We start from the raw sequence: 25,202 nt of genomic DNA, 5'->3' as shown, positions 1-25,202 counted from the left end.
GTTTGGAGCCCTTCTGCAGATCTTCTGCGGGACCTTTCCTTGAAGCCTTATGTTGTCAGTAGAGATGATCCTGACATTGTCGTGCCACCCTTTCACCGAGTCTTGCCTGCCTTGGGGATCTTCTCCGTGTTCCTCAGCCTGCTGCACCTTTCACGCAGAGGGGCACTTTGAACATGGCCTCTCTTGGGTCATCCGTGTGCATGTGGGCTGCTCCATGTGGCTTTTCCCTGTGGTACTGGGAGCTGGATGGCTGGGAACGAAGGGCAAGCACAGCTTGTTTCTCTGTTTTCAAGAACATTTGGTTTCTAGAGCCAATCTTAACAGATGCCCTGTCAGTGCTTAGTGGTTCAACCTCATGTGGAAGAACTGTGTCTGAGGGAAAATGGATTGGCAGTATCAAACACCTCCCCCTCAAATTCATGTCCAAGAAAAGTGTAGCAGCTTTGTCTCAATTAAATTCCGGAGCTTTGGTCCTGCACAGGCTCCCATTCCTGAAATCTTGCTCCTTCCTGCTACTGGCATCAGTGCTGCATGGCTGGATTTTGGGGGACTTGAACCAGGATGGCCAGTCCGTCCTTCCCCATAGGATTGCTGGTAGAAGCACGCTCAGGTACTGTACCCCTCAGAGCTCGGGGTCAGCTTAGCCCTGCTCTGGGCAGTCCTGCCTCCTGCTGTTCAGTCCATTTCCTTTCTGCCCTCTACACGTGCTCTGGAGACACAAGTGCTCCTTTTATGCCAGACTCAGAGACCCTTGGAGAGGACACGCTCTACATATTGCCAAGAGTCACAACAGGGATCTCCAACCTTGCTCTCCTTTTGCGCAGAGGAAGCTCTATGGAGTGCCTGAATCAAAGGGCGTCTATAGGCGTTGTACAAATGCAGTCCAGCTCCCCCCCCCCCCAAGATGCCTTTGCTAGTTCCACTTGGATGTTGTGCCTTCCTTGAAACCTGGCCTCCAGTTGCGAGTGACTGTCTGGTAACATCTTGTATTTTGGGGACAGAGCAGCGTTCTGACAGAGGATTACTGGGGACTGACAGGGCTGTCCCTCTACCCTTGGGGGGCTTCTCGGTGGGCTCCTGGGCACTGCAGAGTGCTGATCTGGAGTCTGGCCTTTTGTGTCCCTGACAGCACAGCACTAATCCACATCTGCATGATGCTGCTGAAGCATCTTCTCCCTGTCATGAAATATTCATGCTCTTCTCCAAAAGGGCTCCAGCAGCAAATCCGTGTGTCCCTCCTGTGCCACCCCCTCTCCGCAAGTAGGCAATCTGTGCTGCAGAGAGGGCAGCTGTGGGCTCTACTGGGAGGTCAAGCCAGATCCAGGCAGCTGATCTCTGTCTTTGAGGAAATAAAACAGAGCAGAAAAGAAGCAGCAAAACCCCAGGAGGTGCTTTTGAGACTCAACCTTTTCCAGGCTGGGAAGCACCAGCAGGGAGGGTGTGCAGCGAGCAGCCTGAGCGGTGCAGGGAGGGCCAGATCTGGAGAGCAGCCAAGGTGCTGCAGTCCTTTCTCAGGCTGGGGAGGTTGTTCCCAAGCCTGGGAACTCTGCTGGAACAGGCTCTGGTGCTGTTGGATGTGCTGCTTTAAATCCATCGGATGCGAGTTGCTGTGCTTCTCCTGGCTTTATTGAAAGCCGCCTTGATTTCATTGTATGCGCGAGTCCTTGCTAGAATGTCATGGAGGAGTGCTCAGTTTCCCCTGTGGGTGGAGGAGCATAAATCTTGGGTCTCATGAGTTACTTCTCTTTGATTTTTTTTTTTTTTTTTTTTTTTTTTTGAGCCTCCTCCTCATTTACTGTTATGATGTCAGGCAGTGAAAGTAATATATTGCATCGATTACAGGGGGACTGCTCCTCTGAGGGGAAAGATTCTGGGCTGGGGGGTGGTGGTAGGACTCCCTCCTTGAGCCCTGGTGCTGTGGGGCTCTTGCCCCATGGGGTGACGGTGGTGCAGAGCGAAGGGGGCTCTCTGGGCAGGAGCTGAGGTGTGGAGGGGATGCAGTGCTCAGGCACACACTATGGGTGATGTGCCAGCGGCCTGGCTGGGCTGGAGGATGCAACTGGTTCACTTGTCCCTCCCTCTTCATCCCCTTGATAATCCGATTTACATTCCCTTTTCTTCCCCTGGATCCTGCTGTTACCATGGGAACTATGTTCACAGTTGCATTTCATTGGCTTCTGGAAAAACTCCTTTCTCCCTTTCCCTCTGTCTCTCTCCCCTTTTCTAGCCTGGACACAGAGCTGTGGCTGTCAGAGGATGGGGAAGCTTGTGAGGCTTCTGGTAACCAGGATGAAGGCAGCAGTTAGAGAGAGGAACTGGGGAAATACAGCAAGACTATTAAGGACTGGATGAAGTAATTCTGCTTATGTGGCCTTTAGCTTGGTCTTTTCTGCATCCCACAGCTATGAAAGGGAGTCTTGGACCCCCACTGTCCATGAGGCCACCCGCTCACCCCAAGGGTCTCTCCTGTTCTGAGTTCTCTGAGCACCAGGGTGGTACATGCTCAGCTCTTCACTGTAGCTGGGGGATTTTCCTGCTTGTTTCTGCAGAGACTAGGCTGGTGTCATGAGTGCTGTACGGATGAGAGGCAGTAAGGGAGGAAGTGCTGCTCCAGCTCTTGCACTGTCACCTTCTTGTAGCCTTTTGTTATGTCCAGGAAGATCGTGCCTTGGCCTGGTAGGTTAAGAGCATGCACAGAAAGTTTCAAACAATTGCGATCCTACACCTTAACAAATTGTCTTCTGTTGGCTTTGTTCTTGAAGTAGCTGCACTTTGGTGTTTTTCAATACAGCATATGTGCTAAAACTGGGAGAGAGGCTGGATTTGGAAGAGAAAGGGGCAGTGGCAGAGGGGAGACATTCCCCAAGCCCCTTCTTAGGAAGTTTTCCTATTACTCAGTCCCACGTGTAGTGGGGCTAGCAGCCAGGCTGCTTCAGCCTCGCCGCTCTGGGCAGCACTCTTCTTCACCCTTCATAGCTGCCCTGCTAGAGAGCTGGTGGGGCTCTGGCAGCCTCCCTCAAGCTGTACCTGTCCAAACCAAGTTCCTGCCTCTGATTTTGTCTTGGCCAAGCACCTTGGCATCTGAATGACCCCATGTCAGCCCCTGTGTTTGGTGTTCTGGACCCTTCCTGCAGACACATAACTATCGTGTAACCCCTTATGTCGCCTTCTGCCTTGGAGAGTCAAGAGGTTTTGATGCTTGGTTCTTGGTGTTGATATCGCATAAAGGGCAGATGGGAAGTGTGTGAAGGCACCTGTACACAGGTATTTAAGAAGGGCTGTCTGTGATGGAAGGTGTGATTTAGTGGTTCAGGAGCCAGCATAAGGCACTGCTGCAGCAGGGATGGAGGGTTTGTTGAGCTCCTCGTGTTATAGGAGGGGTGAAGATGTATTGCATGCTGTGGAAATCCATTTCCGCACTCCGGTGCCTGCATGCTAAAGCTCTGTTTGGCATTTTTCACTGGAGCCACAGTCTCTCCTTTTCCTCTTAATTAAAACATCCCCTTCTGCTGTGCACGTGCCGCTGTTCTGTCGTGCAGAGCCCTGGAGATCACTGCTTCTCCTTTGCATCCTCTGAGAGGGCAAACAGGGATAAAACCAACCAGGTGGTGTGCTAGGAAGCGCTTCTGCCGGCTCGGCTGCTCCAGGGGAAAGTCTGCCTGCGGCCGGGACAACCCCGCTCTTCCCGGGGGCAGCGGCGGCGAGCGGGACCCCTGCGCCGGGCGGGGAGGGCCGGGGAGCCCCGGCAGCGGTGCCACGGCCGCTGCGCCGCCAGGTGGCGCCGCCGAGTCCCGCCCCGCGCTGCCCGGTTCTCTCTGCCGGAGCCCCCGGGCAGCCCCGCGCCGGGACCCTTCCCCATCCCGTGTCCCCCTCGGCCCATGAAGCATGAGTATGCGCAAGGCTGGAGAAGCAAACCTGACCCTAACCCCATGCGCTCTTTGTCCCTCTGCAGGCAATAGCATGGATGTCCAGTGACAATGACATTTGAGGGAGGGAGAAACTGAACAGAAATGCAAGCAACAAGTAGTGGGGCAGGGGTTGGGTGGTCCTGGCGGGAAGGCCCTTTTCCCAGACTCCTCATGGTGTGTGGCACACGGGATGAATGCATCCAGCCCAGCAGCTGCCCGAGTGTTGGTGCAGCTGACAGCAGCTCGCTAGTGTTTCCTATCATGACCCCATTTACAAAGCGGTGATTTCAAGTGACCCCAAACACTAATAGCAGCATTGAATAAAACTGAATCGGTGGTAGGCTTGCGGCCTCCCTGAAAACTCTCCTGATCTCTGCTCTGTGACTTTCTGACACAGGGCACGAGTGTCTGCAGTCACCAAGCCTCCAGAAGCCGTCTGGAGATGAAAGCACTGAGTAAATAAATCAAAGCTAGGGATTACTCCATTCCTAGTCCTGCCTTAGGACAGTAATAGTATGGACAGCAAAAGCTGTTCTTGCACCTTCCTTGGCTATCTCCTGGTATGATGCTGGTGCTGGCTGCAGCGTGGCTCGGGGCTGGCACCCCTGTGCCCTGCTATGTTCGGCCGTGCTTGTGCTTGTGCATGCCTGCAGAAAGCATGTCTGCGCCGACACTGCCTCCCACACCCGTCACTGGCATGTGCGCACGAGGTGTGCATGGCCGGGGCTGTACGTGCTTTGGCAGGCAGGGACCGGAGCGGCACAGGCCACCCGCGGGCCGCGGGCTGTGGGCAGGCTGGTGGAGCGCAGCGCGGCCTCGGCGCGGAGCGGAGCTGAGGAATGCGACCGCAGCAGCCAGGCTGTGCTGCGCTGCGCTGCCTCCTCCCCCCTGCTTGCGCAGCCCCGACGTCCCCCGCCGCCCGCCCGTGTGGGGCCTGCGCGGCCGGCCGGGACTGCCCCGGGGAACGGGAATCTCGGCGCTGCGGGGGGAGCGCTGCCCCCGGTCCCTCCCGCCGGGCTCTGCGGGCTTTGTGCGCCGCGCGCTGCCCGCCCGAGCCGGCCCTGCCCGCGCAGCTCTCCCGAACCGCTCTCGGAGGAAGGAGCCGTATCAGGATAAGAGTCCTCGCCCGCCGAGCCCGGGGCGGCAGCGGGGGGCGGCGGCCCCGGCCGTGGCCGCGTTTATCACGCCGGTGGCCCCGCTAAACGAGGGTTTAAGCCTTCGCGCCCCGCAGGTGCTGGTAGCAGCTGCCTCGCCGGTCTGTCCGGGCCCTCTCCTGGCTTAGCAGGTGGCGGGGCAGAGGCTCTCTCCCAGCTCCAGCACCGGTAGACCCCGGCCTTTTCTGGGTTTGCTGCTCACTGGGACGGCTCTGGACAGCAGCACTGGGCTGAGACCGGGACAGCAAAGCAAACACCTCTGCAGGGCCCTGTGCAAAGACCGGTGCAAACACAGCTAGAGCAGGGAGCGGAGGCCACCCCAGGCCAGGCTGTGGTAGGAGTTAGGCTCTTCTCCCATACCAGCATCACAGCACCACTGTGACTTTGTGCAGCAGATCTGGGATGACTTCCCTGGGTTTCAGCAAGCATTTGAGGTGGTGGGAGGATGAGGTTTGTGTTCAGAGTGAGCAGGAGTTACAGGAAGAGAAGGATTGAAGTGTTGTGCCTGTGCCCCTATGGGTATTACGAGTGTATGTGATGTGTCAAAATCAGCAAGGCATCCAGAATCCCAAGCCTCAATGTCTTTGCGATCCTGGAACCGTGTCAGAAGTTGTCTTTGCTAGACGATGGTGTGTCAGCTGTGCTGGGGCTGCAGCAGCATATTTCCGTTTGGGAAGAGGGTGGCTTAGCTTGATTAAATTCTGCTCCAGTGCTCCAGCGCAGGCTGCGTTTTGCCTTTAGGATTGCAGCACAGGAAAATCCCAGTGTATGGCAGGGGGCCAGGGCCCAGCTCTGCTGAGAGGATGCTGAGCAGGAGACTGTCTGGCTACATAGGTTGTTGTGTTGTCTTTGTGCTTCCTGGGTTCTTTTGGGTGAATGGTCTTGGCCTGCTAGAGGTGTGACGGTTAATAAATTAGCATGGAGGAAGCAGGCTGGGATCCCATTTGAAAGGAGCAGAGCAGCCAAGCTGGGCCCTCCTGATTCCATCCAGGTCTGTCTGGCACAGCACAGGCTGCCTCAGCTGTGGTGGCACAGGCTCCTCACCGCTGCTGGCGTCCACCCTGCGCAAACTCCAGCGAGCACGAAATGAGGGAGTCCATTCTTCCCCCGCTGGCTGCAGGACTGGGCACTGGCCTGGGGCCTCTCCTGGGCTGGCTCATTCCCTGAACGATGGCTTTGTGGTGCCATCAAAACAGAAGTGGGATTGAGACCTTCCGACGTAGCCCAAGGGAGATGGAGGCACAAGCAGAGGGACTTGTGAGGCTGCGGGACATGATTTGTGCCAGTGTCTGAGGGGAGAGGAGGGCACTGGCCAGAGCCTGTGGGGAAGGACCACGGTGGGATGGGCAGGACCAGGGTAGCATGGGGAGAACTGAAAAGCCGTTTTTAGGCCAGAGTCTATCTGTAGCAGTAATGTAGCCTCTTCAATGTCCTGGTTGGACCTTTGCCTTTCTGGGGAAACATGGGATGAATTTGCGCGCTAGGTCTGTGGATTTAACGCCGGAGCTGCCACCAGATCCTGCTCTGTACCTGTGTGGATCTGCAGAGCAGATGGCTGCTCCCAAAAGAGACATTTTGCAGCCCCGGGCTTGTTTCCTTCAGTCTAGTTCATCATACCAGGTAAAAGCCAGTCTGGGCACCTCGGCCAGTGGCTCGCTTACATGTCGATGTACCAGGCAGCTCCAGGATGAGCTGCAGTCACGGTGGTGGTGTTGGCAGAGGGAGGCTTTGGAGAATGCGAGGACCCTGCTTCCCCATCCCCTCCCCTGCTGTCTTTCCTAGTGTGGGCGTAATGATGGAGGCGGGAACGGGAAGCTGGGAGCTGGAGTCAAGCGCTGAGAGGGCAGCTCGCCTGGCAGATATTTAGAAGCAGAGGTTCAGCGCTGACCCGGCAGCGGCTGCTCCAGCCGCTGAACCTTCGCTGCTCTCGCTTTGCCGCTTTCATGTACTCAAGCACTGAGGGAGGCCGGGGGCCGTGATGTAGAGAGCCCAGAGGCCGCAGGGAGAGGCGGCCGGGGGGCAGGTGGCTCCGCACGTCCCGGTCCCCTCTGCACCGGACGTGGCTGGAAGGATGCGCTGCCCGTCTGCTGCGGGCACCGAGCTGCGATGCCTCAGCGGGGCTTGGGCGCTGCCTGCGGGAGCCCGGCGGGGTGCGGCTGGCGGGGCGCGGGTACCGGGGCCGGTGGCAGTGCGTGTGAGCACGTCGCCGCTTTGCTGCCGGGGCGGGGCGAGGGGAGGCGCGTGCTGCCCCGCCCCGTCGGGAGCCCGCCTCATGCTTCGACAGGGGGCGCTGCCGCACGGCCTGCGCGCTCCCGCCGCGGCGCCCCGGGAATGGCGATGGGATGGGGATAGGAATGGGAACGGTTGTGTGTGTGTGCGTCCCTGTGCCCCCCCGCCCCGTTCCCGCTGCTGCTTCCCGGGGGGGCCGAGCCGCTGAAGGGCGAGCGACTGGTGTCTGGCGGCTGCAGCGGTGCGGGGGGGGCTGGTTCGTTTCCATCGTGGGTCAGGGCCGCGCGTTCCCACCGGAGGGATGATGGCTTGTGCCTGCGTTTCCTTTAGCTCTGCAATGCTGGGGACGCTGCCAGCCGGTCCCTGCTTCCAGTCTTCCCTCCCCAGCCCGCCCCGAGGTCGGGCAGGAAGGTGACACGTCCTGGTTGAGATGCTGCCGGGATCAGGACTGTCTTGGCAGGCTGATGTGCGCACTTGTGCGGTTCCTGTCTGCCTGCCGGGGCAGGGAGCAGGCAGGGAAGCACGGGCAGCCAGCTGGGCCCGAGCTCGGCCGAGGGCTGCTTGTGCTCCTGCATGCAGCAAACAGTATGTGTGAGATACGTGCTGCTTCCCCCGAGCCTGCGCTCAGCCATCCTTAGCCACCTCAGCTGCTGTATCCTCCTGTTCCCTGGCTCCCATCTGTCTCTCTCAGCACCCCCACCCGAGTGCCGCTGTCGGTGGAGGCCGTTGCTCAGGGAAGAGGGTGGCTGTCGGTGAAGACAGTAGCGTGCTGCCCTTCCCGGGGCTGGGGCCAGCCCTTATACATGTGCTACTGGGAGGCACGGCAGAGAGCGGCTCGGGTGCGGGATGTCCCCGGCTGAACGAGGCTCCAGAGCGTGATGGGCAGGGCGTCATCGTGGCTGGAACTGGGAGCCCGCGGGCCGGTGAAGCCGGGCAAGGGGATGCTCAGTGGGAGAAGCCCCGGTGGCGCCGTGGGGAGCCGCGGGTGCCGGTGCTGGTCCGCGGCAGGCCGCTGGGCGGCCGGCGCAGCGCCCGCGACCAGGAAGCGGTTAATCAGCGCGCGGGGCTTTTATTTTGACAGGGCAGCGCCTGGCTCCGCGCTCGGAGGAAAGTGAATGATCCTGTTTCTCCAAATGATTATTCCGGCTCCGGCGGAGAAAGGAGCACTCGGCACCCGCAGCGCCTCGCCCCTCGCCACGGCGTCCCCGCCCGCGCCCGGGCCGCTGCGCCCGCCGGCTCCGCAGCCCGCCGCCCGCGCCCGGCCGCCCGCCGCAGCGCGGGGAAGCCGCCCGCGGCCCGGGGCCGGGCGGGCAGCCGGGGCCCGCCGCGGCCGGACGCCCACCCCCGCCGGCGGGCGCGGGCTGGAGCCGCCGGCGGCGCCGGCGGAAGGAGCGGCGCGGCGGGGCGGGGGGCTCCGCCGGCAGCGCCGCCGCCGGCCCCGGCCCCGCGCCCCGCGGCGGGGGGCCGAGCCATGAGCGCGGCCCGCGCCGCCGGCCCCGCGCCGCCGGCCGGCCCTCAGCAGCCTGCGGAGCCGCGCCGCGCCGCCCCGGCGGGCTCGCCTGCCCTGCCCTGAGCCGCGCCGCCGCCGAGGTGAGTGCCCCGCCGGGCCCGGGCGGCCGCCGCCCCATTGTTCCGCTCCCCCGTGTCCCCCCGCCCCGCCTCTGGGCTGTCACCGGGGCACGGGGCGCCGCCGGGAGCCGCCGTCCGAGCCCGTCCCGGGCAGCGGGAAGCCGCTGCGCTGCAGCTCCCGGGGGGCGGCCCCGGCTCGGCCTGCCCGGCGCTTCCCCCCCCACCTCCGCCCCGCCGGCCGGGGCTGTGCTGTCAGCGCTCCCGCTTGCCTCGGACATCTCTGCTCCGCGTGGCCCTTCCCGCTGGGCTCGTGCTTTGCGGGTCCTCGTAACCCATCGACGTGGCCTCTGGTAATTCCTCGAGGACCAAAGAGGCTCGAGTGGGGCTCGGCTCTAGAGGCGCAGAACTTGGTTGCATTGCGCTGGGCTTTACCGGGGCTGCGCTGGGGTTTGTTACTGGTGCTGTGAAAGCCCCAGGGCGGATTGCCGCTGGGATTCCTGTGTCCGGACTCGATGCGTTTCACGTGGGGTTTCAATTAGTGCTCCTGTTGGAGACTATTTTAATTGTTAGGGGAGATCTCTCTCTTTGGGTGTCCTTCTCGGCAGCTTCCTTCCCCCCTTGAGGTGAACCAGGCGTGTGGTCGGCGCGGAGGAAAAAGGGGGGAAACATCAAACATACGTGCTTTCTTTGCGCACGGAAAGGAACCATTGTAACAAAACCTTCCCTGCGTTGTGCTAGGGACATGTCTTCGGCAGGTGGTGAACTTGTCCTCGCCCCGCTCTGCTAGCAACCACTTGCTGGAGTAGAAATGTGAGAAGGATGCATATCTGAACACATAAGTAATGCTACATGACAGGGCAGGCTGTTGTGTTGTGTGTGGCGTCTGCGCGCCTCAGGGCTGTTTGACAGGGTGTCGGTCTGCGGTGTCGCACAGTTCTGTCCTGGTCGTGCGAGGCGAAGGGTCGCTGGGAGCGGGGCATGGAGGATGGCCACGCACCTCCCCGCAGCGCAGACTGCAAGGGCCTTACTGCACGTCCTGACCTGCGGGCTCTGTGCTGCAGCCGTGGCTACTGCTCACTACCCTGCCCAAGTGCTGCTTCATGCCAGGCACGCAAGAGCAACACGCTGCTCCTTCCACCCGTCAGTCGCCAGGCCCCTGCAAAGGGATGTGTGTGCGTCTTGTTCTGCTGCTTTGGTGGCAGGAGGGATAAGAAAAGTGAGTCACAGAGGAAGTGATTTGCCCAGGGTTGCGTGGCAAGTCTGTGTTGGTACTGAAGCAGGAGCTCCTTTGGCTCTGGTGCCCACGATAACGCCGGCTGCCTCCCCACGTGGGTATGGAATACACGCCCAAGGCTGGGGCTAGTGCAGAAATCACCTGTCGATGTTGCAGCCTGATTCTTTCTCCTTCGCAGAAAGATGAGTGTTTTGGTGTGCTGGCCCTATAGCAGTTGTCTACTCCACTGGGGCCTTTTTCCAGAGCGTTCACACCCTAAATGCTCTAGAGCTTCTTTGTCTGTTTTTTTTAACATGTGTTTTGCTATTTTAGCTGGGCAGTGGGTAGGATTGGTGCCTCCCTACCACCCTGGCCTGCATCTTCCTTAGCAAGAAAATCCATCTTGTGGTATTGGGTGCTTTCTGCGGTGCAGTGTCATAGGTGTTACTATGTCTCCCTGCCCCTGAAAGTCCCTTTCCTTTTTCCAGACCCCTCCACTGGGAAAATAGAAGTCAGCAGCTAAAGGTGAACTTACTCAGAAACTTAAAACCACAGTTGTCTTTCACTTGAGAGTAAACCAGTTACATTTTGTACTTTAAAGCCCTCGACCTTTTGCATCTCACTGTGCTGCTGTTGGAAGGTGGTTCTCTGGCCACTGTGTGATGGAGGGGACAGACTGGTGCGTGAATCAACTGTGCCATCACAGACCTGCAAGTACTGAGGTCTCTGGGCTGCACTGCTCCAGAGCAGCTGCCAAGGGTGTGCTGGACCTTGCTTGTGATGGCTTAGAGTCCATTAGGTCCAAGCTCTTTGACTTTTCCATTGAGTCGTTGACTTTTCCATTGAGTTGTTCTGGGGGGGGGAAATCTTTGCTTTTCCCTCTCACCACTGCTGTTGTTTCCCGCTGGAGCACTGTGCTTTCCTCCCAGCAGCACTGGCTGTGGAGGGGTGCGGAAGGGAGCAGTAGCTAGAGAGGAGGCTCTTGGTTCCCACTGCGGGAGCATCAGCTGTGTCCCAGCCAGTGCCTCTTTCTTACTGCTGTAGAGGTGTTACTGTCTGTGGCTTACCCGGTTCATCTTCAACAGGTTGCAGTCTCAAGTACAAGCTGGGTCCTGGGATCATTTTCTGTGCCCCATCTCTTGTTGGTACAGTTCAGGGTTGACATCAGGACAGCCTTTGCCTCTGGACTGTCTCAGGTGATTGTGTTGGGCTTGACTGCTGCCAAAAGTGAAAGTTTTTAGCTGCTGGAGCACTTGAGGATGTGTTTGTGTCCCCCTGAGGTCCACATGTGCTTTTGCTGGCACATCTTGTGTTGTGTATTCCAGCTGCTACAATGAGTTTAGCTGTTGCCTGGGTATGGCACGGGCTGGCTTCCAGCTCTCAATTCCATAGGGCTCCATCCAGTTTTAAAAACCCTGAGTGATGGGACTCCAGTCAAGCCTCTTCTTGGAGATTATGTCAGTCCTCCTTAGAAAAGCGCAAGTTTGGTGTTCCTACCCAGGACGAGGGGGAGCACAGGAGCATTGTGCCATGGTTGTGGCATTTTTAACAGGAAACGTGGCACATATATGTGTGGATGTGTGATGTAATGAAATAGAGATACCATAGTGATAGATGTACAGGTGCAGCAATATTTTCTCAGTGTCATTTAAGCTGCATCGGTGAAGTACTAGGAGGATTGCCATCGTGACTGTCCTGGGTTCAGCAGTAGCAGTCATTTTTCTCCTCCTTGGTAGCCGGTGCAGTGCTGTGTTTTGACTTTCGGCCTGGGAACAGAGCTGATAACAATGATGTTTTGGTTTGGCCAAGGACTTTGTGAGCCTCATGCTCTGCCAGGGAGAAGGGGAAGCCGGGAGGAAGCAGAGACAGGACACCTGACCCAAACTGACCAAAGAGGTATTCCATACCACAGCACGTCACGGCCAGGAGGTAACTGAGAGTTACCCAGAAGGGCTGGGACTGCAGGGTTGGAGGAGGTATCGGTCGGTGCTTGGTCGGGCTGGGGGGGGGAGGGTTATCGGTTGCCTGGTGGTGAGGTGTTGTATTCTCTTCCCTTGTTATTTCCTTTATCATTATTATTATTATTATTGGTGGTAGCAGTAGTGATTTGTGTTATACCTTAGTTACTGGACTGTTCTTATCTCAACCCGTGGGAGTTGCATTCTTTTCGATTCTCCTCTCCGTCCCTCTGGGACTAGGGGGAGGGCAAGAAGCGGGGGGAGTGAGTGAACAAGCTGTCTGGCTGGGTTTAAACCACGACAGTGATTCTTCTGGCAGATCCCAGACTAATGTAGGTTAGGACTCAGTGTCGCTCAGCTCCCCTTTCCTCTCAGGAAGATGTCAACTGCAAATGTATTTTCTGGTGACCTTGTGCGGTTCCGTGTTTCCAGGGGCATGGGAGCTTTGGATTATGAATTTACTTGATCTCCATGAGAATGAAACTACCCTACGAGGTTTCTTGTAGCGCTGAAGCTGTGGAAAAACACACACGCTGTCTTGAAGCACAGGGGCTAGGAAGCATCGCAGCTGCTTTGCTTCTCAGTCGTGTGTTTCCAGCAGCTCTGTGCGGTGCAGGGGGTGAGGATGGCTGAGCTGACATTCCTTAGTTCTGCTCGAGTTCTGTTTGGAAGTTGCATGCTACTCACCAGCAGGTCCGGCTTTGCTCCTCTGGTTTGTCTTCCCCTCTGCAAGCGCTGCCCCTGGCAGCCTGGGGTGGAAGGTACCCAGGAACTGATCCCGAGGCTCGTGGGGATGGTTTCTGTTCCTGTATTGTGCCCTTCCTCGGCCTCTTCCCGGGAGGCAACGCCAGCCAAACCACGTGGCATGGATGAGATGCACCCTTCCTCCTACTGTGGTGCCTGTTCCAGGTCATCTGCTTGGCAGTGGGCCCTTCCTGGGAATGGGGAGCTGGTTTTATTTTCCTCCTACCTGATTTTCTTTGAAACTCAAAGGTGGAGAGTGATGGATTTTCTTCTAATTGGGACCAGTTCATGGTGGCGTTTGCCATTGCCACAGGGCTGTACTCGGCAGGAGCCAGCGTAGAGGAAGCAGTTAGTGTCACCGGCACCTGCTTTTGATTTAAGGGAGAGCCACGCTACGGAGGGGCAGCTTGCCAGGAGTCCAGCACGCTCCCTGCATCCTTGGCCAGCAGAGCTGGGCTGGTTGGTGCCAGGGGCAGCCTGGAACCTGGTGCAGCAAGAGAGGGAGCATGGGACACCTCAGCATGGCTGTGCTGAGCCTTGGAAATGGGTGCACTGCTCTTGGCCTCCTGACTGGCCACTTGCTTGGATGTGGACAGTCACACCTTACGCTCCTGGTGCCTCTTCTGGGGTGTGGGACAGGCCATCAGAAACACACAGCTCCCAAAGAGGCAGGGTTGCCTTGATGCTGACTGTGACCCTCCACTGGAGAAAGCATCGTGAGGATGATGGGCTGCAGCACCCTGAAGAGATGAGTGGGAACCTGTTCCGTGCCCTCTGGGTGCGTGTCCAGGCAGGGTGCGGCCGGTGGGATGAGGTCTGCTTCCCCTTGCTCAGCTCTTTCTGGGGAGATGGGCTGGCTCTTGGACACTGCTGGTGTCTGGGCACAAGTTTCTCCCTGGCACACCAGTGTACTCGCTGGGTTGTCAGGTGTGTGCTTCAGGCAGGGGTTTCCAGCCCCTCGCTCTGCCAGTGGTGAGAGGACAGGGCCTTCACCTCACGTCTTGTCCTGCTGCATCTCTCTGGGCAGCTGCAGGCAGCAGAACATGCTGGCTGTGCCTGGGCATCTTAGGGAGGCTGTGCTTCCCTGGTGTGGGCAGATCATCTGCCAGCTGCGGGCGGAGCTGCTAGAGAGTATGGCACAAGAGTAGGAGCTAGGTTTGGGGTTTTGTTTCTTTCAGCTGTGACTGGAGATGCCTTGAATCCCAGCTAGGGATGCTGGGGAGCCTCTTCTGATGCTGGGGTAATAGCCTCAAGATGGCTTTAAGACTGGGCTGTGTGCTGTGCCCAGAGGTGGGGCGTCACCCTGTTTGGTGAGGAGCTCTGCTGGAGCCAAGGTCTGGGCCAGGAGCCAGGTTTGTGATCTGTGCCAGAGAGGGCGAGACTTGGAAAGCGAAGCAGAGCTCCTCCTGTGTGAGAGATGGCCTGAAATACCAAGCAAAACCACAGAGTGCTCCTTGTTCCTGCCTGTGCCTACTGGTCTTCCCTCTCCCTGAGGTATGTGGGAGGCCACAGGACAGTTCTGCTAGCAAGCAGGAGGGCTGCGCTCCTCAGGCTCCTCTGTTCCGTCCTGCCTCTCCGGGCTGCTGCTTGGGTTGTTTTTTGCAGTTGTGTTTTGCTGTTTCTCCCCTGTTAACCGTGCCTCTCCCATTGCTGTATCTTCCCCATCCCCATCCTTGCTGCTGCCCATTTGAGGGCCACCTCCTTGCAGGCGAACTGCCCAGAGCGATGCTGTGTGTGGCTGCGCTGCTCCCTCTGCCACAGCTCGGCAGAGCAGCCTTCCTTTTCCTTGCCTGGCTGCTCACCGCAGTGGCCGAGGAGAGGAACGGGCCAGAATATGGCTTGTACAGGAGATGCTCTGCAGCACCGAGTGTTTACAGACTCTGTTTCTCAGAATGTAAGCACAGGAAATGCCAGGCTTCGCCGGGGTCTGCGCGAGCGCTCTGGCTCCTGCGCGCCGGCCGTCTTGCAGCCTCTGGCCATAGCGGCATTCTGCATGCTCACGGCCCAGAGGAGGTTTCGAGCACTCTGCAGAAGCAAGGGCTTGGGTTTCTTCTCCGCAATAGAGACTGGGAGGAAAAGTGGGAGGAAATGACTTAACTGAAGACAGGAAGGGAATATGGGGCAGAGCTAGGGACAGAAGCCAGGATTCCCAATTCCTGCTCATCACTCTGCTTCTACTCAGCTGCTTCTTTGGGTCTCAGCCTCCTAGTTGAGTCCAGGTGGAAGGGGGCTATTCCAGCCCTCTGAGAAGCTGGAGGTCAGAGACTTCTCTTGTGAAGTATCCTCAAAGCTTTCCCATCCCCAAGTGTCTCATCACCAGGGTTTACCAGCTGAGAAAACTGAAGTTAGCAAGCTGTGACTGGTGTGGTTACAGCAGAAGTCGCAGTATTCTTGGCCAGTGAGTTGAGCATCCACGGTCCTCATCTGATGTGCGCTTGGCAGGCAAATGCCTCTCTCCCAGAATGTTGTGTCCTTGTTTGGAGGGCCATGCCCAGGTTTCTCTTCAGGGTTTAAGTTAAGGGAAGTTGTTTCTCTGTGCTTGCAGTGTGTTCCCTCCCAAAGTAGTTGTGCTCCACTTCACAACAAACATGGGAAGGGATTTCAGCAGTGGGTGCAGTGACTGCTGCTTCGTTCTATTGTTGTGTGGTGCTGGGCTCCTAGCTTCCTTGGAAAGTGGAGGATGCTGGCTTAGAAAAAGTGGTTGCAAGGATCTGAAGTAGCCACGCTGTAGGTCTCCACGCTCAGGGCAGCGAGGAGCTGGACGGGGAGCTCCAAAGGGCAGTGACTGAGAGCGAGGGCGACTCTTTGTGATGGCGAGCTGGCCAAGGCTGTGGAAACCCCTGCAGCACTGGAGCTTTCACCACTTCCTCGTCAGGATACATCCCAGCACTGGTCTGCAGCGGGGGATTGGGCCAGATAGGGCCCAAACAGAGTGGGTCCAGCCACAGGCAAGCCTCAAGTGCGGCAGTTAGGCTGGGCTGAAAGCTGCCTGTGTCCTGCCTCCGTGCAGCCTTGTTTGAACTTTTCTCTGGCAAGGAGCAAAAGGAACCGGGGAGACCTAGGGCTGGTCCAAGCAAGTTTCCTCTGCTCTCCCCGCCCCCAGATGCAGCGGGGGGAATGGCAGCGGTTCCAGAACTGCTGTCCCAGTGCAGAGCAGTCGGGGGGGGGGGGGGGGCTTGGTCATGACTGCTTTTGAGTGAACGCTTTTTTGCCTCTGGTGTTCCCTGCCTCTTGGGCTGCGATGCAGGGAGGGGGAAGTGAAACTGTGGTTCAGAACAAACCCTCTGGATGGCAGGAAAATTGCTGAGTAGCCGGTTTCCAGGTTGCCGAGGTCCTAGCCAGGGCCCGGTGCTACTGCCAGAAGCAACAGGCTTGGAATTTCCTCCGCCTGGTGCCAGCTCCTCTTGGGCTGGCCACAGCACCTCTGCTGGGACCGGGGCTCCTCTCGAGCCCCCGGATGGGGACGGGGTGATCCCAGAGCGGGGGTTACGCAGGAGCTGGAGCTGCCCCCCTTGCTTTTGCAGCCTGGTTTCTATTTTCTTTTCCAGGGTCCAAGCTGTTTTGAATTATGCAGCCTGCGCCTCCCGCGGGGCTCCTTGAGCAGCCGCCTAACGAGCTGAGCTCCTGACAAACTTTGCTCTGGCTCTGGCTACGCTTGGAAAATTTTACAGCCTTTTCAGAAAAAGGAAATGCCTGGAAAGGCCTGTCTCTTCTTACTTTTATGAGGGGGTCCCAGTTGAGAGGGGGCGAGATGGGGTTGGAAGACAGGAAGGATCTTGTATGCTGCTGTATGGATGCTTTCTAGTGATGGGGGTGTGCGGGCTCAGTGCCTCCTGGGGAGCTGGGCACAGCGGAGGGTGCACAGTGGGTGCAGGGAAGCAGCGACTCCTCTTCTACAGGGAAGAGTTTTCCCTCCCGAATGCCAGCACAGGTCCTGGCTTTTGACTCTGTGCTAATTGTGCTCTTTCTGAATTGCGGTGGGTTTGTTTCTAGTGTGGTCGCAGGCGGAGGCTCCCGCGTGTGGATGCGCTGCGTGTTGCTCCGCAAAGCTCGTGGTGGGGACCAGCACTGGATGCTGTGAAGGCCTCCCCATCACAGGAGACAGCAGAGTGCCCAAGTAGGATGCCACTGGGCACAGAGGTGTAGGAGCACAAGTGCCACCAGCGCATCTGACGCGAAAAGGGTCAGTCTTGTGCAATTTGTCCTTTTGGCTGAGCAGCCATGCTGCACTAGGAGAAACTGGGACACAAAATAAGCTGTGACTTTCCTGCCTTTGCTTGGTAGGATGGTGCTGAGAAGGGAGCCAGGAGCCCTTGGTTTTGGATAGACTCCTCCTTAGTGAGGTGCCAAAGGTCTGCCCTTGCATTTGTCTGGTGTCCTTCAGCGTAGCCTGCAGACCGTGGCACTGATCTCCCAGCAAGTGTCCAGAGAGGTACTGGGGATACAGGCTGGGCCTTGCCATCCTTCTTGCGTGTCCGCACAGTGTCCTAGATCTCTTTCTAAGGTGCAGGGGCTGGGTTGGAGGCTGTAAAACCTCCCCGGTGTCCTGGGAAGCTGGAGGACTTCTCTGGGGGGAGGGATCGAGGTTTCTGTGTGATCCGAAGGCATCAGCTGCTGCCAGTCGTGGCAGATGAGCATCAGACGTGGGCGGCGATGGCTGTGGGTGGAAGAGCCTCGCGCCGGTCCTGCCGTGAGGGCTTTGCCCATTACGCCTGTCAGGAGCGTGGCTCTGGAAAGCTATTTGATCTGGCAGCCTGTGCAGGCCTGGCAGCCTCAGAGTGGGATGTGGGCACCAGAACTGTGCCCTCCTCTCCCTTTTTTCCATCACTCCACCCATCTCCAGCACCTCCCCAGGGCCGTGTCCCCTCCTCCACCTGGGAAATGAGGGATCTGTCCCCTTCCCTTTCTCGGGGCTCACAGGCAGAAGCACAGATTGCGTGTGACAGCGGAGGCCAAGCGCCTTTGCTGCACTGCTGGGAAGTATGAGAGCAGCTCTCCTGTCAGCTTCTTGCAGGGATGAGCGTCTCCATCCCAGCTCATTCTCGGAGGTTGAACTGTGTGGGGAGCTGCTGAGAAGAGGAAAAAACCTTACTTTGCCTTAAACAGAACCTGCAACTTACAGATGTTTTGCTATGAATGTGATTTTAGCCTTCATACTGCAGGGGTGTGTGTTGTATCAGTGAGAAGAGTGATTTACCCACCTGAGCATTTGTGCGGTCAGGACCTGAACTGGAAGCAACTGCTGTCAGCCCCGTGTCATGGTTTCAGAACACCAAGTCTCTCTGCTACTGGTGGCAAATGTTTATAGTTTCATTACACTTTTTAATCAGAAGTAATTTCACAAAGTCCTAGCCTATTACTTAACATTCATTAGTGGGATTTAGTCTTTTATTTTATTTCCTCCCTTAGTTTAATGGCTGTGGGTATTTTTCTGATGCTGGGATGGACCCCGGTGCAGCAAATCTAAGGCTGTTGCAATTACAGGCTGCCTTTCACAAGGACTTTCCCCAACAGTAGCCTAGAGGCCCTCAGATGTCCTCAATGGGTAGGTTGGACACCAGTGAAGCTAACCAGCTGCCCTAGGCAATCCTTGTTCTCAGACTGATGCTGGCAATGCCTTGATCTGAGCCCTTTCAGTGGTAAGGGACAATGTCAGCATCCCTCAGGACTGCTCATCCCTGGCTGGGCGATGCTGAGCTTTGTGTTTGTCTTGCTGCAGCCAGATGGAGAGGTTAATTGCTTTGCCCAGTCTCAGGTCGAAACAGGATTGCAGGAGGGGGGTAGCTGTAGTGGATGGTCGGCAAGTTGGGAGGGGAGAGGGAAGAGGTGAGCATGTCCCACATTAATGCCGTGTTTTGGTATTGCTCTTCCTCCAAGACCTGATGTGGAGCATGTTGGATGGCTGCTGTGTTGGTGTTTGATCCGTGCCTGCTCCTGGCTGTGGGTGGTGCAGTGGCTGCTGTTGCTGTTTGCAGTATTTTTGGAAGAGCTATTGGGGGTACACAAAGAATTGGTCTCTTTGGATATTGATAGAATAATACCAATAGGAAACATGACAGGATGCCAGGCTCTGGCTTCTCTTGCTACCTCCTTGCCTCTCCACTGGGCAGGGAGGTCGACATGCCTGGAGCAGCTCGGTTGTGCTACTCAACAGACTCAAACTCAGGTCCTGGGTGGTGGCTCAGCTTGAGGTGAGACTCAGCAGTGCTCTGGAGAGCCATGGCTGATGGCTGACCCCTGGCTTGGGAAGGAGGAGAGGTGCTGGGGGCCTGGGATTGCAGCATGGAACAGCAGGGAATCTGTGCATCGCTTTTGGCCAGTAGACCAGTCTAATGCCCCATCTGATTTGCATATCAATTATTTTTTATTTTAAGAGGACTCAAGTGGACCCAAGTGCCAGACTGCATCTCAGTGTGCTGCAGGAGGAGCCCAGGAACTGCTTGATTTGATCCGAACAATGAGTTTGAGGGTGGTATTGCTTAATGAGCCAAAGACCCCTCTGGCTGAAGTCAGTTCTTCTCCATCCAAAATGGGCAAGTGCTGATTTTGGGGAAGGGTTTAAGGTCCTTTTGAGCAGTCTGGGCAGTGACTGAGTGAGAGATGGTTGTGTAGACCCTGGCAATGGTCAGGATGCTGTCGCATGAGCGAATAGCTCGCCTAGGACCTGCTGCTGCCCTCAGGTGTCCCAGTGCCACGGGACCGTCAGACCAATGGTACCTGGCTCAGCACATCCCAGTGCGGGACAAAACCTATGGGACAAGGATGGTTGTGAGGTGGCTGCTGGATGCAGAGCTCCCCTGGTTGGCCTCGCTGCTGTGAGGTGGGGAGGAAGCCAACCTCCCCAGCCCAGAGGCAGGAAACCCGAACCACGTGGGCTGCCTTGGCACCTTGTGCACCAGAAGTAGCATGCCTGGGCTTGGGCTCGCTGGCTGCCTGCCATGGTGTCAGTGGCCCTGTTCCGTGTTCCCTGTTGGCAAAGCATGGGGGAAGGTGCGGACCACCTGCGGTGGGGGGCATTTCCGGCGCGCCAGTGCCAAAAGGGTGACCCCACAGGCGGACTGTGCCCCGGCATGACGGCTGTGCAGGGGTTTGCAGCCACCCCGGAGAGGAGTGCCTTGCAGTTTCACGGCAGGGCTTTCCTCTCCTGCAGTCCCGGTCTCCCGAGGTCTTTCTCTGACCCCCAGCTGGGGTGCGGGGGCTCCCGCTTCCCGTGGCTGCAGCAGCGGTTATGGGAGGGAAGGGCAGGTTAAGCTTTGCGGGCAGCCCCTGCGGCGTGTGTCCGGTTGGGTTGCACTGCAGCAGCAGCGGCACCAGCCGCCGCCTTCCTCCCCTCGCTGGGCTGGAGCGCTGCAGGCTCTCGCAAACGCTGTCTGCGGACATCTGCTGCCTCCTCCCCCACCGCCTCCTGGCAAGCGGCAGCAGCTTCCCAGCGAGCAGCCTGCTCCGTGCATCACCCCCGCGCTCCCGGCCAGCGCTGCCTTCTGCTGCCGCGGGCTCCTTCGCAGGACCTTGAAATGGTGGTTCCCCGGGGCTGGCTGTGCTCCAGGCGGCCTTCCGTCTCACAGGGCTGCAGCTGAGAGAAGTCAGGGTGCCTGATGGGGGAAAGGCTCGTTAAAGGTGATGCTTACCCGGCCCTGGCTCGTGATTCAAACAGGCAGCCTTCGCCTTGGCAGGGCTCCAGCCAGCGCCTGGGGCCTGAGGCAGGCGCGGAGCCTGGGGTAAAAAGCTGGGAGCTGTTTGAGCGGAGCGGATGTGGCGAGGTCAGCGGTGAGCTGCAGCCTCGGTGCCGGAGCTGGGGGCTTTGGTCCGATGCCTGGCTTGGGTCTGTCCTGCGCAGCCATAGGGAGCACAGCGGTGCTGTTCCAGGTATTAATGTGGCCCCTCTGGGGAGAAGGGAGGTGTGTTTCTGCTGTGTCCGAGTGCTGGGATGATGTGATCCTTGGGTGCAGAGGGCAGCAGGGTCGTGGATTTCTGGCTCCTGAGTGTAACCCCCAGGCTTGGTATTCCTTCTATGCTGGCAGCAGGAAGCACCACGCAAAGAGGCGTTGCTGCGGTGTCAGCCTCTTGGTGCTGCTGCACCAGGATCCCATCTGTGGGTATGTGTTTGGCACCACAGAGTGTGGTGGCAGCCTGAGAGGAGGTATTTACCCCAGCCAGTCCCCCAGCATGACAGTCGCTGAGAGGCCACCATGTGTACTTCTAGCCTGGAGGCTTCTCCAGAGGCAAGAGTGGAGGAGCTGGGAGGGATGGAACAGAAGGATTTCAGGATGAGAGCATGGGGAGTGTAGCAAACTCCTTTCTCCTTAAACTGGTGAAGCAGTAGCTGGGAGTGTGAAGGCAACACTGAGCTGTGATCTCAGGGAAGGCCCAGAAGGAGGGCTGAGGTATGTGGATTAGTCAGAAGAGATGGTAGAGGATGAAAGAGGATTCAGCAGCTCTGACTGTGAAGGCAGGTTTGGAAGAAGGAGCTGGAGGGATTGCAGGTGGGACATGAAAACAGGAGCTTGGAAAGATGCAATAAACGAAGCCGGTGGGGAAATGTGCCGTTTTGTACCTGGATCAGAAAGATATGAGTGCGATTCAAAGGGATTTAGACAAGATGGCACAAGTCTCTGTTTGGAGGGAGAGGCATCATCTTTACTGTGACTGTCTCTGCGGTGGGGGGCTGCAGAGGCACAGCCAGTTCCCCCCTGCCAGCTCAAGGGAGCATGGTGAGGTGGGGGAGCATTCCTTGGCATGCAGTTACGTGGCAGCAGGTTCTGGCCCCTGTCTGGTCTGCGGTCCATGCCAGGAATCGAAGCAGTGGCAGTGGGACAGCCAGGTGACTGCTGCTGAAGGAGCCACTGAAGTCACCTGAGCACTGGTGAAGGTTGCGGCGTGGAGAGGGCAGCTCCAGGCTGGCTGGCAGCAAGCAGTCACAGGGAGCAGGACTAAGGCCCCACAGTGTCAGGAGCGAAGGATCCTGGTGCACCCGTTAGCCCGCTTTGGGGTGCTGGTCTGCAGCACCTGCGCACGGTGCTGCTGCACGGAAGGGCAGAGTCTGGAGCAGCACCGGCAGCCAGACCCGATCGAGCTCTCAGGTCTCCTCTTTGCCTGGGCAGCAACCGCAGGCTCCTCCTCCGCCTCGGTGCAGCGCTGAGCGTGAAGGAGATGAAGCGAGGGAAAGATGGGGCGTGTGTCTGAGGGGAAGATGAGAGGTGCTGCTGAGAAGCAGAACCGAGCTCCTTTCCTCTGTGTGCTGGGGTGGGGGCAGCGGAGCCAGGCTGCAGGCCAGCAAGGCTCGCGCACATCCCTGGGAGAGGAAGCTGGAGCGCTGCAGCGAGCCATGCTTTTGCCTGCACAGGTGATCCAGTGCCACTGCGGTGCAGGGCTGAGACAGCAAAGCCGTGTCCCCCCTGCCAGCTGGACGCTGTCCCGGAGCCAGGAGAAGGGGTGCCAGGAGTCCAGCAGGGCCCTTCCCACGGGTGCGTTGTCTCCTGTGGGTGCCCCGGTTAGTGCCCTGGTTGTGACTTTGTGCCCACAGGCTTCTCAGAGGGCAGAGGTGTGGCAGAGACGGGGGTATGGGCTGCAGGGACTGGTGCTGGGCTCAAGCAGTACTGCCCTCATTTCCCCCCTGCAGTGGTGCTGGGTGCATTGCTGCGAGGTGCCTTTCCCTCCATGCTGAGGGCTTTGCCCCAGGTGCTCAGTTCTCCCTTTCCCATGCTCTTGTTTTCTGGGATGCAGCCGCCGGTGAGCCGGGAAGCGGGCCGAGAAGCCGGCTGCCTCCCAGCCCGGTGCCCCGTGCAGGGGCTCTGCAGCAGCCATCCTCCCCACCCTGCTCTCCCTGCGCTGGAGGGATGGAGCCTCGTGAAGGGTTAACGGCGCGCTCCAGCCCCGCTCGGCTCGGGCTGCAGGAGGTGTTCAGCAGCTTGCTCCAGTTGGCGTCTTTCCCAGAATGCTTTGGAAAAGCACCGACCTCTGACCCTCAGTACAAACTGAGCCCAGCACGTGGGAGGGAGAAATTACTCCCAGACCTGCAGGCTCCAGGGTTTACAAGCTGCCTGCAATAAAGCAGCCATTTTTTCCGACAGTTACTAAATCTCCCCTTTTAGCTCCGCTGCAAACCTCTCTCTTCCTCAGCCCCGCGTCCTGCTCCGTCTTCTCAAATCAGAAACATCTTCCAAGGCGAGGCCAGGCTGTTCACCCCGGGATGAAGGCTGGGGAGAGTCTGTGAGCGATGCCCCTCGCCCTGCAGCGGTGGATCCTGTCCGGCTTGGCCTTTGTCCCTGTGTCTGTCTGCTGGTGTCCTGCATGGACCAGCCTCACTGCAGCAATCCCCAGTAGGGTCCTGCCCCTGCCCATGGGGTGCACGTCTGCACCTCTGAGCCCTCACAAGGCTGGTGGGGTGCTGCTGGAGATCAGACAATCACAGAACGGTTTGGGTTGGAAGGGACCTTAGAGCTCATCCAGTTCCAACCCCCTGCCACGGGCTTGGACACCTTCCACTGGACCAGGTTGCTCAAATCCCCATCCAGCCTGGCCTTGAACACTTCATCTCTCCATCCCTCCATCTTCTCATGGAGATGGGGCAGCTGGCAGGCCACGTTTCGGTATTGCCTTAGTATCTGTGCTGGGGACCGGGAGCCAAAGGGCAAAGGTTTTGTTCCTGGCTTTGCTGGTGGCTAGGGTGACTTTGGGTAAGGCTTTGGCTTTTCTGCACCTCTGTTCTCTCTTCAAACAGGACTAGGAGCCACAGGGTTTGCACTTACCCATCGGCAGCTCCTCAGGTAACTTGCTCTACCTGCACTCCCTGCAGCGAGCAAGGGGTTAACCTCTGGGGAGGCTGGCCAGTTCTTATGGGAGATGGCTGTGTGGGAGGCTCAGGAGGCTTCACCAGCCAGGGTTTGTAAGGCCTGCTGCAGTGCAGAGTGCGAAGTGCTGCTTATACACAAATGATTCCATGGCCTTCAGTTGTGTGGAAGCGCCGAGTCGGTGTGGAGCAGTGAGCTCTGTGTATCTGGGGCCATGCGGAGCACACCAGCGTGTTGTGTTTGCTGCACAGGGCATGGGGAGCACGTGTTCGTGTTTGCGCAGTGCTCCGGGAACAGAGAGCGCTCCTTACGAGTGGCTGCCGTGCCATGGGCACCGTGGGATCCAGATAATGGGAGCTGGTGTTTGAAAACAACCTCTTCCCTGCGCCTCCCACCTCCTGTGTACGTTCCTCAGGCAGGGAGCAAAGGTGGGGGGCCTTCTGTGCAGCACTCTTCCTAGCAGATGCAGGACACCTCGGATGAGGCTGGTCACCCTTGCCTTGGCCAGTAGATGGGCACCAGCCTGGGGACACAAACTGCTGTCCCCAGCCCCAGGGGTGGCTGGAGGGAGCCAGCTCTGGGCAGCCGTGGGCTTTCGCTGCGATTCTCTCAGACCCCGCAGTGTGCCGAGCCCCGGCGTGCAGCGTGGCAGGGGAGCCATCTTCCTAAACGCATCTCGGGCCGGTCTAGGATCTGCTCGACGCGCAACAAAAAAGCACATTCACCCGAAACCCCTTCTCTCCCCTCTGCAAGAGCTTGGGTTTGTTTTTAAATCTGCATGGCAGGCGACCAAACTGGCTGAGTCAGGCAGCTGGCTGGCCACCAGAAGTAAAAATGCGGTTTTGTCCCCTCCCTCGTTCCCCCTCTTCCCCCCGGATTTTTTTTCTCCTTCACTTAGCGACAGTTTCATGTATTGACAACAAACCTCTCTCTGCCTCCTTGTCCCTCAGGACCAGGACAAGTGGAAGCTGGTTTTTATTTTCAGCACCAGTCTAGGGGGAGAAGGTGCAGTGTGGGAGCCGGGCTCTGCCTTCCTGCTTCCGCCTGCAGTGGTGCTGCCTGGCGAGGAGGGGAGCTGCCTGCTGTGCCCAGGCCACAGGCTGAGGCCGGTCTCCTATGGGCAATTAGAAGACGGAGGGACAGAGAGGTGAAGTGTCTTGCCCAAAGCCATGCAGGCCAGGCCTGGGAGGTAGGAGCTGAGGAGCAAGTGTCCCCCCCGCTGGCCCCCAGGAGCCATGCTGGCTCTGGGCTCCTTTTGGAGGGGTGCAGGAGGAGGTGAGAGGCGAAGCTGTGTTCCCAAGTATTTACACGTGCTCCTGGCTGCAGGTGTGGCTGCTTGAAATGTGCCCTGGAGTCGGTGCTTGCACTGGGAAGACGGTGAGCCAGCAGCCCCCCGGTGTGACAGCCTGACACCCTGCAGAGGGGCAGCCGCACGCTGTTGTGAGGGGTGCAGGGTGTCCAGTGTCCTCCAGCAGGCTCTGTGCGCAGCAGGGTGGATTCTGTACCCCTCTGTGCACAGCGGGTGACCCATTGCCAGGGCAGAGGTGGTGCAGGGGGTCAGGTTGGTGGGATCCAAGTTGGGCTTGTTGGCTGTGGCCAGCCTGTGTCTCAGCCTGACCTGTGTGATGGGTGGTGGG

General features: G+C 58.3%; 2 protein-coding genes across 3 annotated transcripts in view; both read left to right on the top strand.

The window, feature by feature from the left end:
• Nucleotides 1-9,856, top strand: part of PHLDB1 (pleckstrin homology like domain family B member 1) — a 72,584-nt gene extending 62,728 nt beyond the window's left edge. Inside the window, exon 27 of the mRNA XM_061478091.1 lies at nt 9,845-9,856. The gene's annotated coding sequence lies outside the window, so the exon portion shown is untranslated. The remainder of the gene's footprint in view (nt 1-9,844) is intronic.
• BCL9L (BCL9 like) overlaps nt 1-25,202 on the top strand; it is a 59,582-nt gene that overhangs the window by 8,679 nt on the left and 25,701 nt on the right. The window contains exon 1 of one of the 2 annotated variants that reach the window (XM_061478109.1): nt 8,862-8,881. The exons of the other annotated variant lie outside the window; for it this stretch is intronic. The gene's annotated coding sequence lies outside the window, so the exon portion shown is untranslated. Of the gene's footprint in view, nt 1-8,861; nt 8,882-25,202 lie in introns of those variants that run through there. 2 annotated transcript variants of the gene reach the window in all.

This window comes from Pezoporus flaviventris, unplaced genomic scaffold, assembly GCF_033815535.1.
Source record: "Pezoporus flaviventris isolate CSIRO_AGI_PZ_B2104156 unplaced genomic scaffold, CSIRO_AGI_Pfla_v1 ptg000113l, whole genome shotgun sequence".
NCBI classification, from domain to species: Eukaryota; Metazoa; Chordata; class Aves; order Psittaciformes; family Psittacidae; genus Pezoporus; species Pezoporus flaviventris.
Note: the sequence above shows the minus strand (reverse complement) of the source record. Positions and strands in the feature narration are given on the sequence as shown.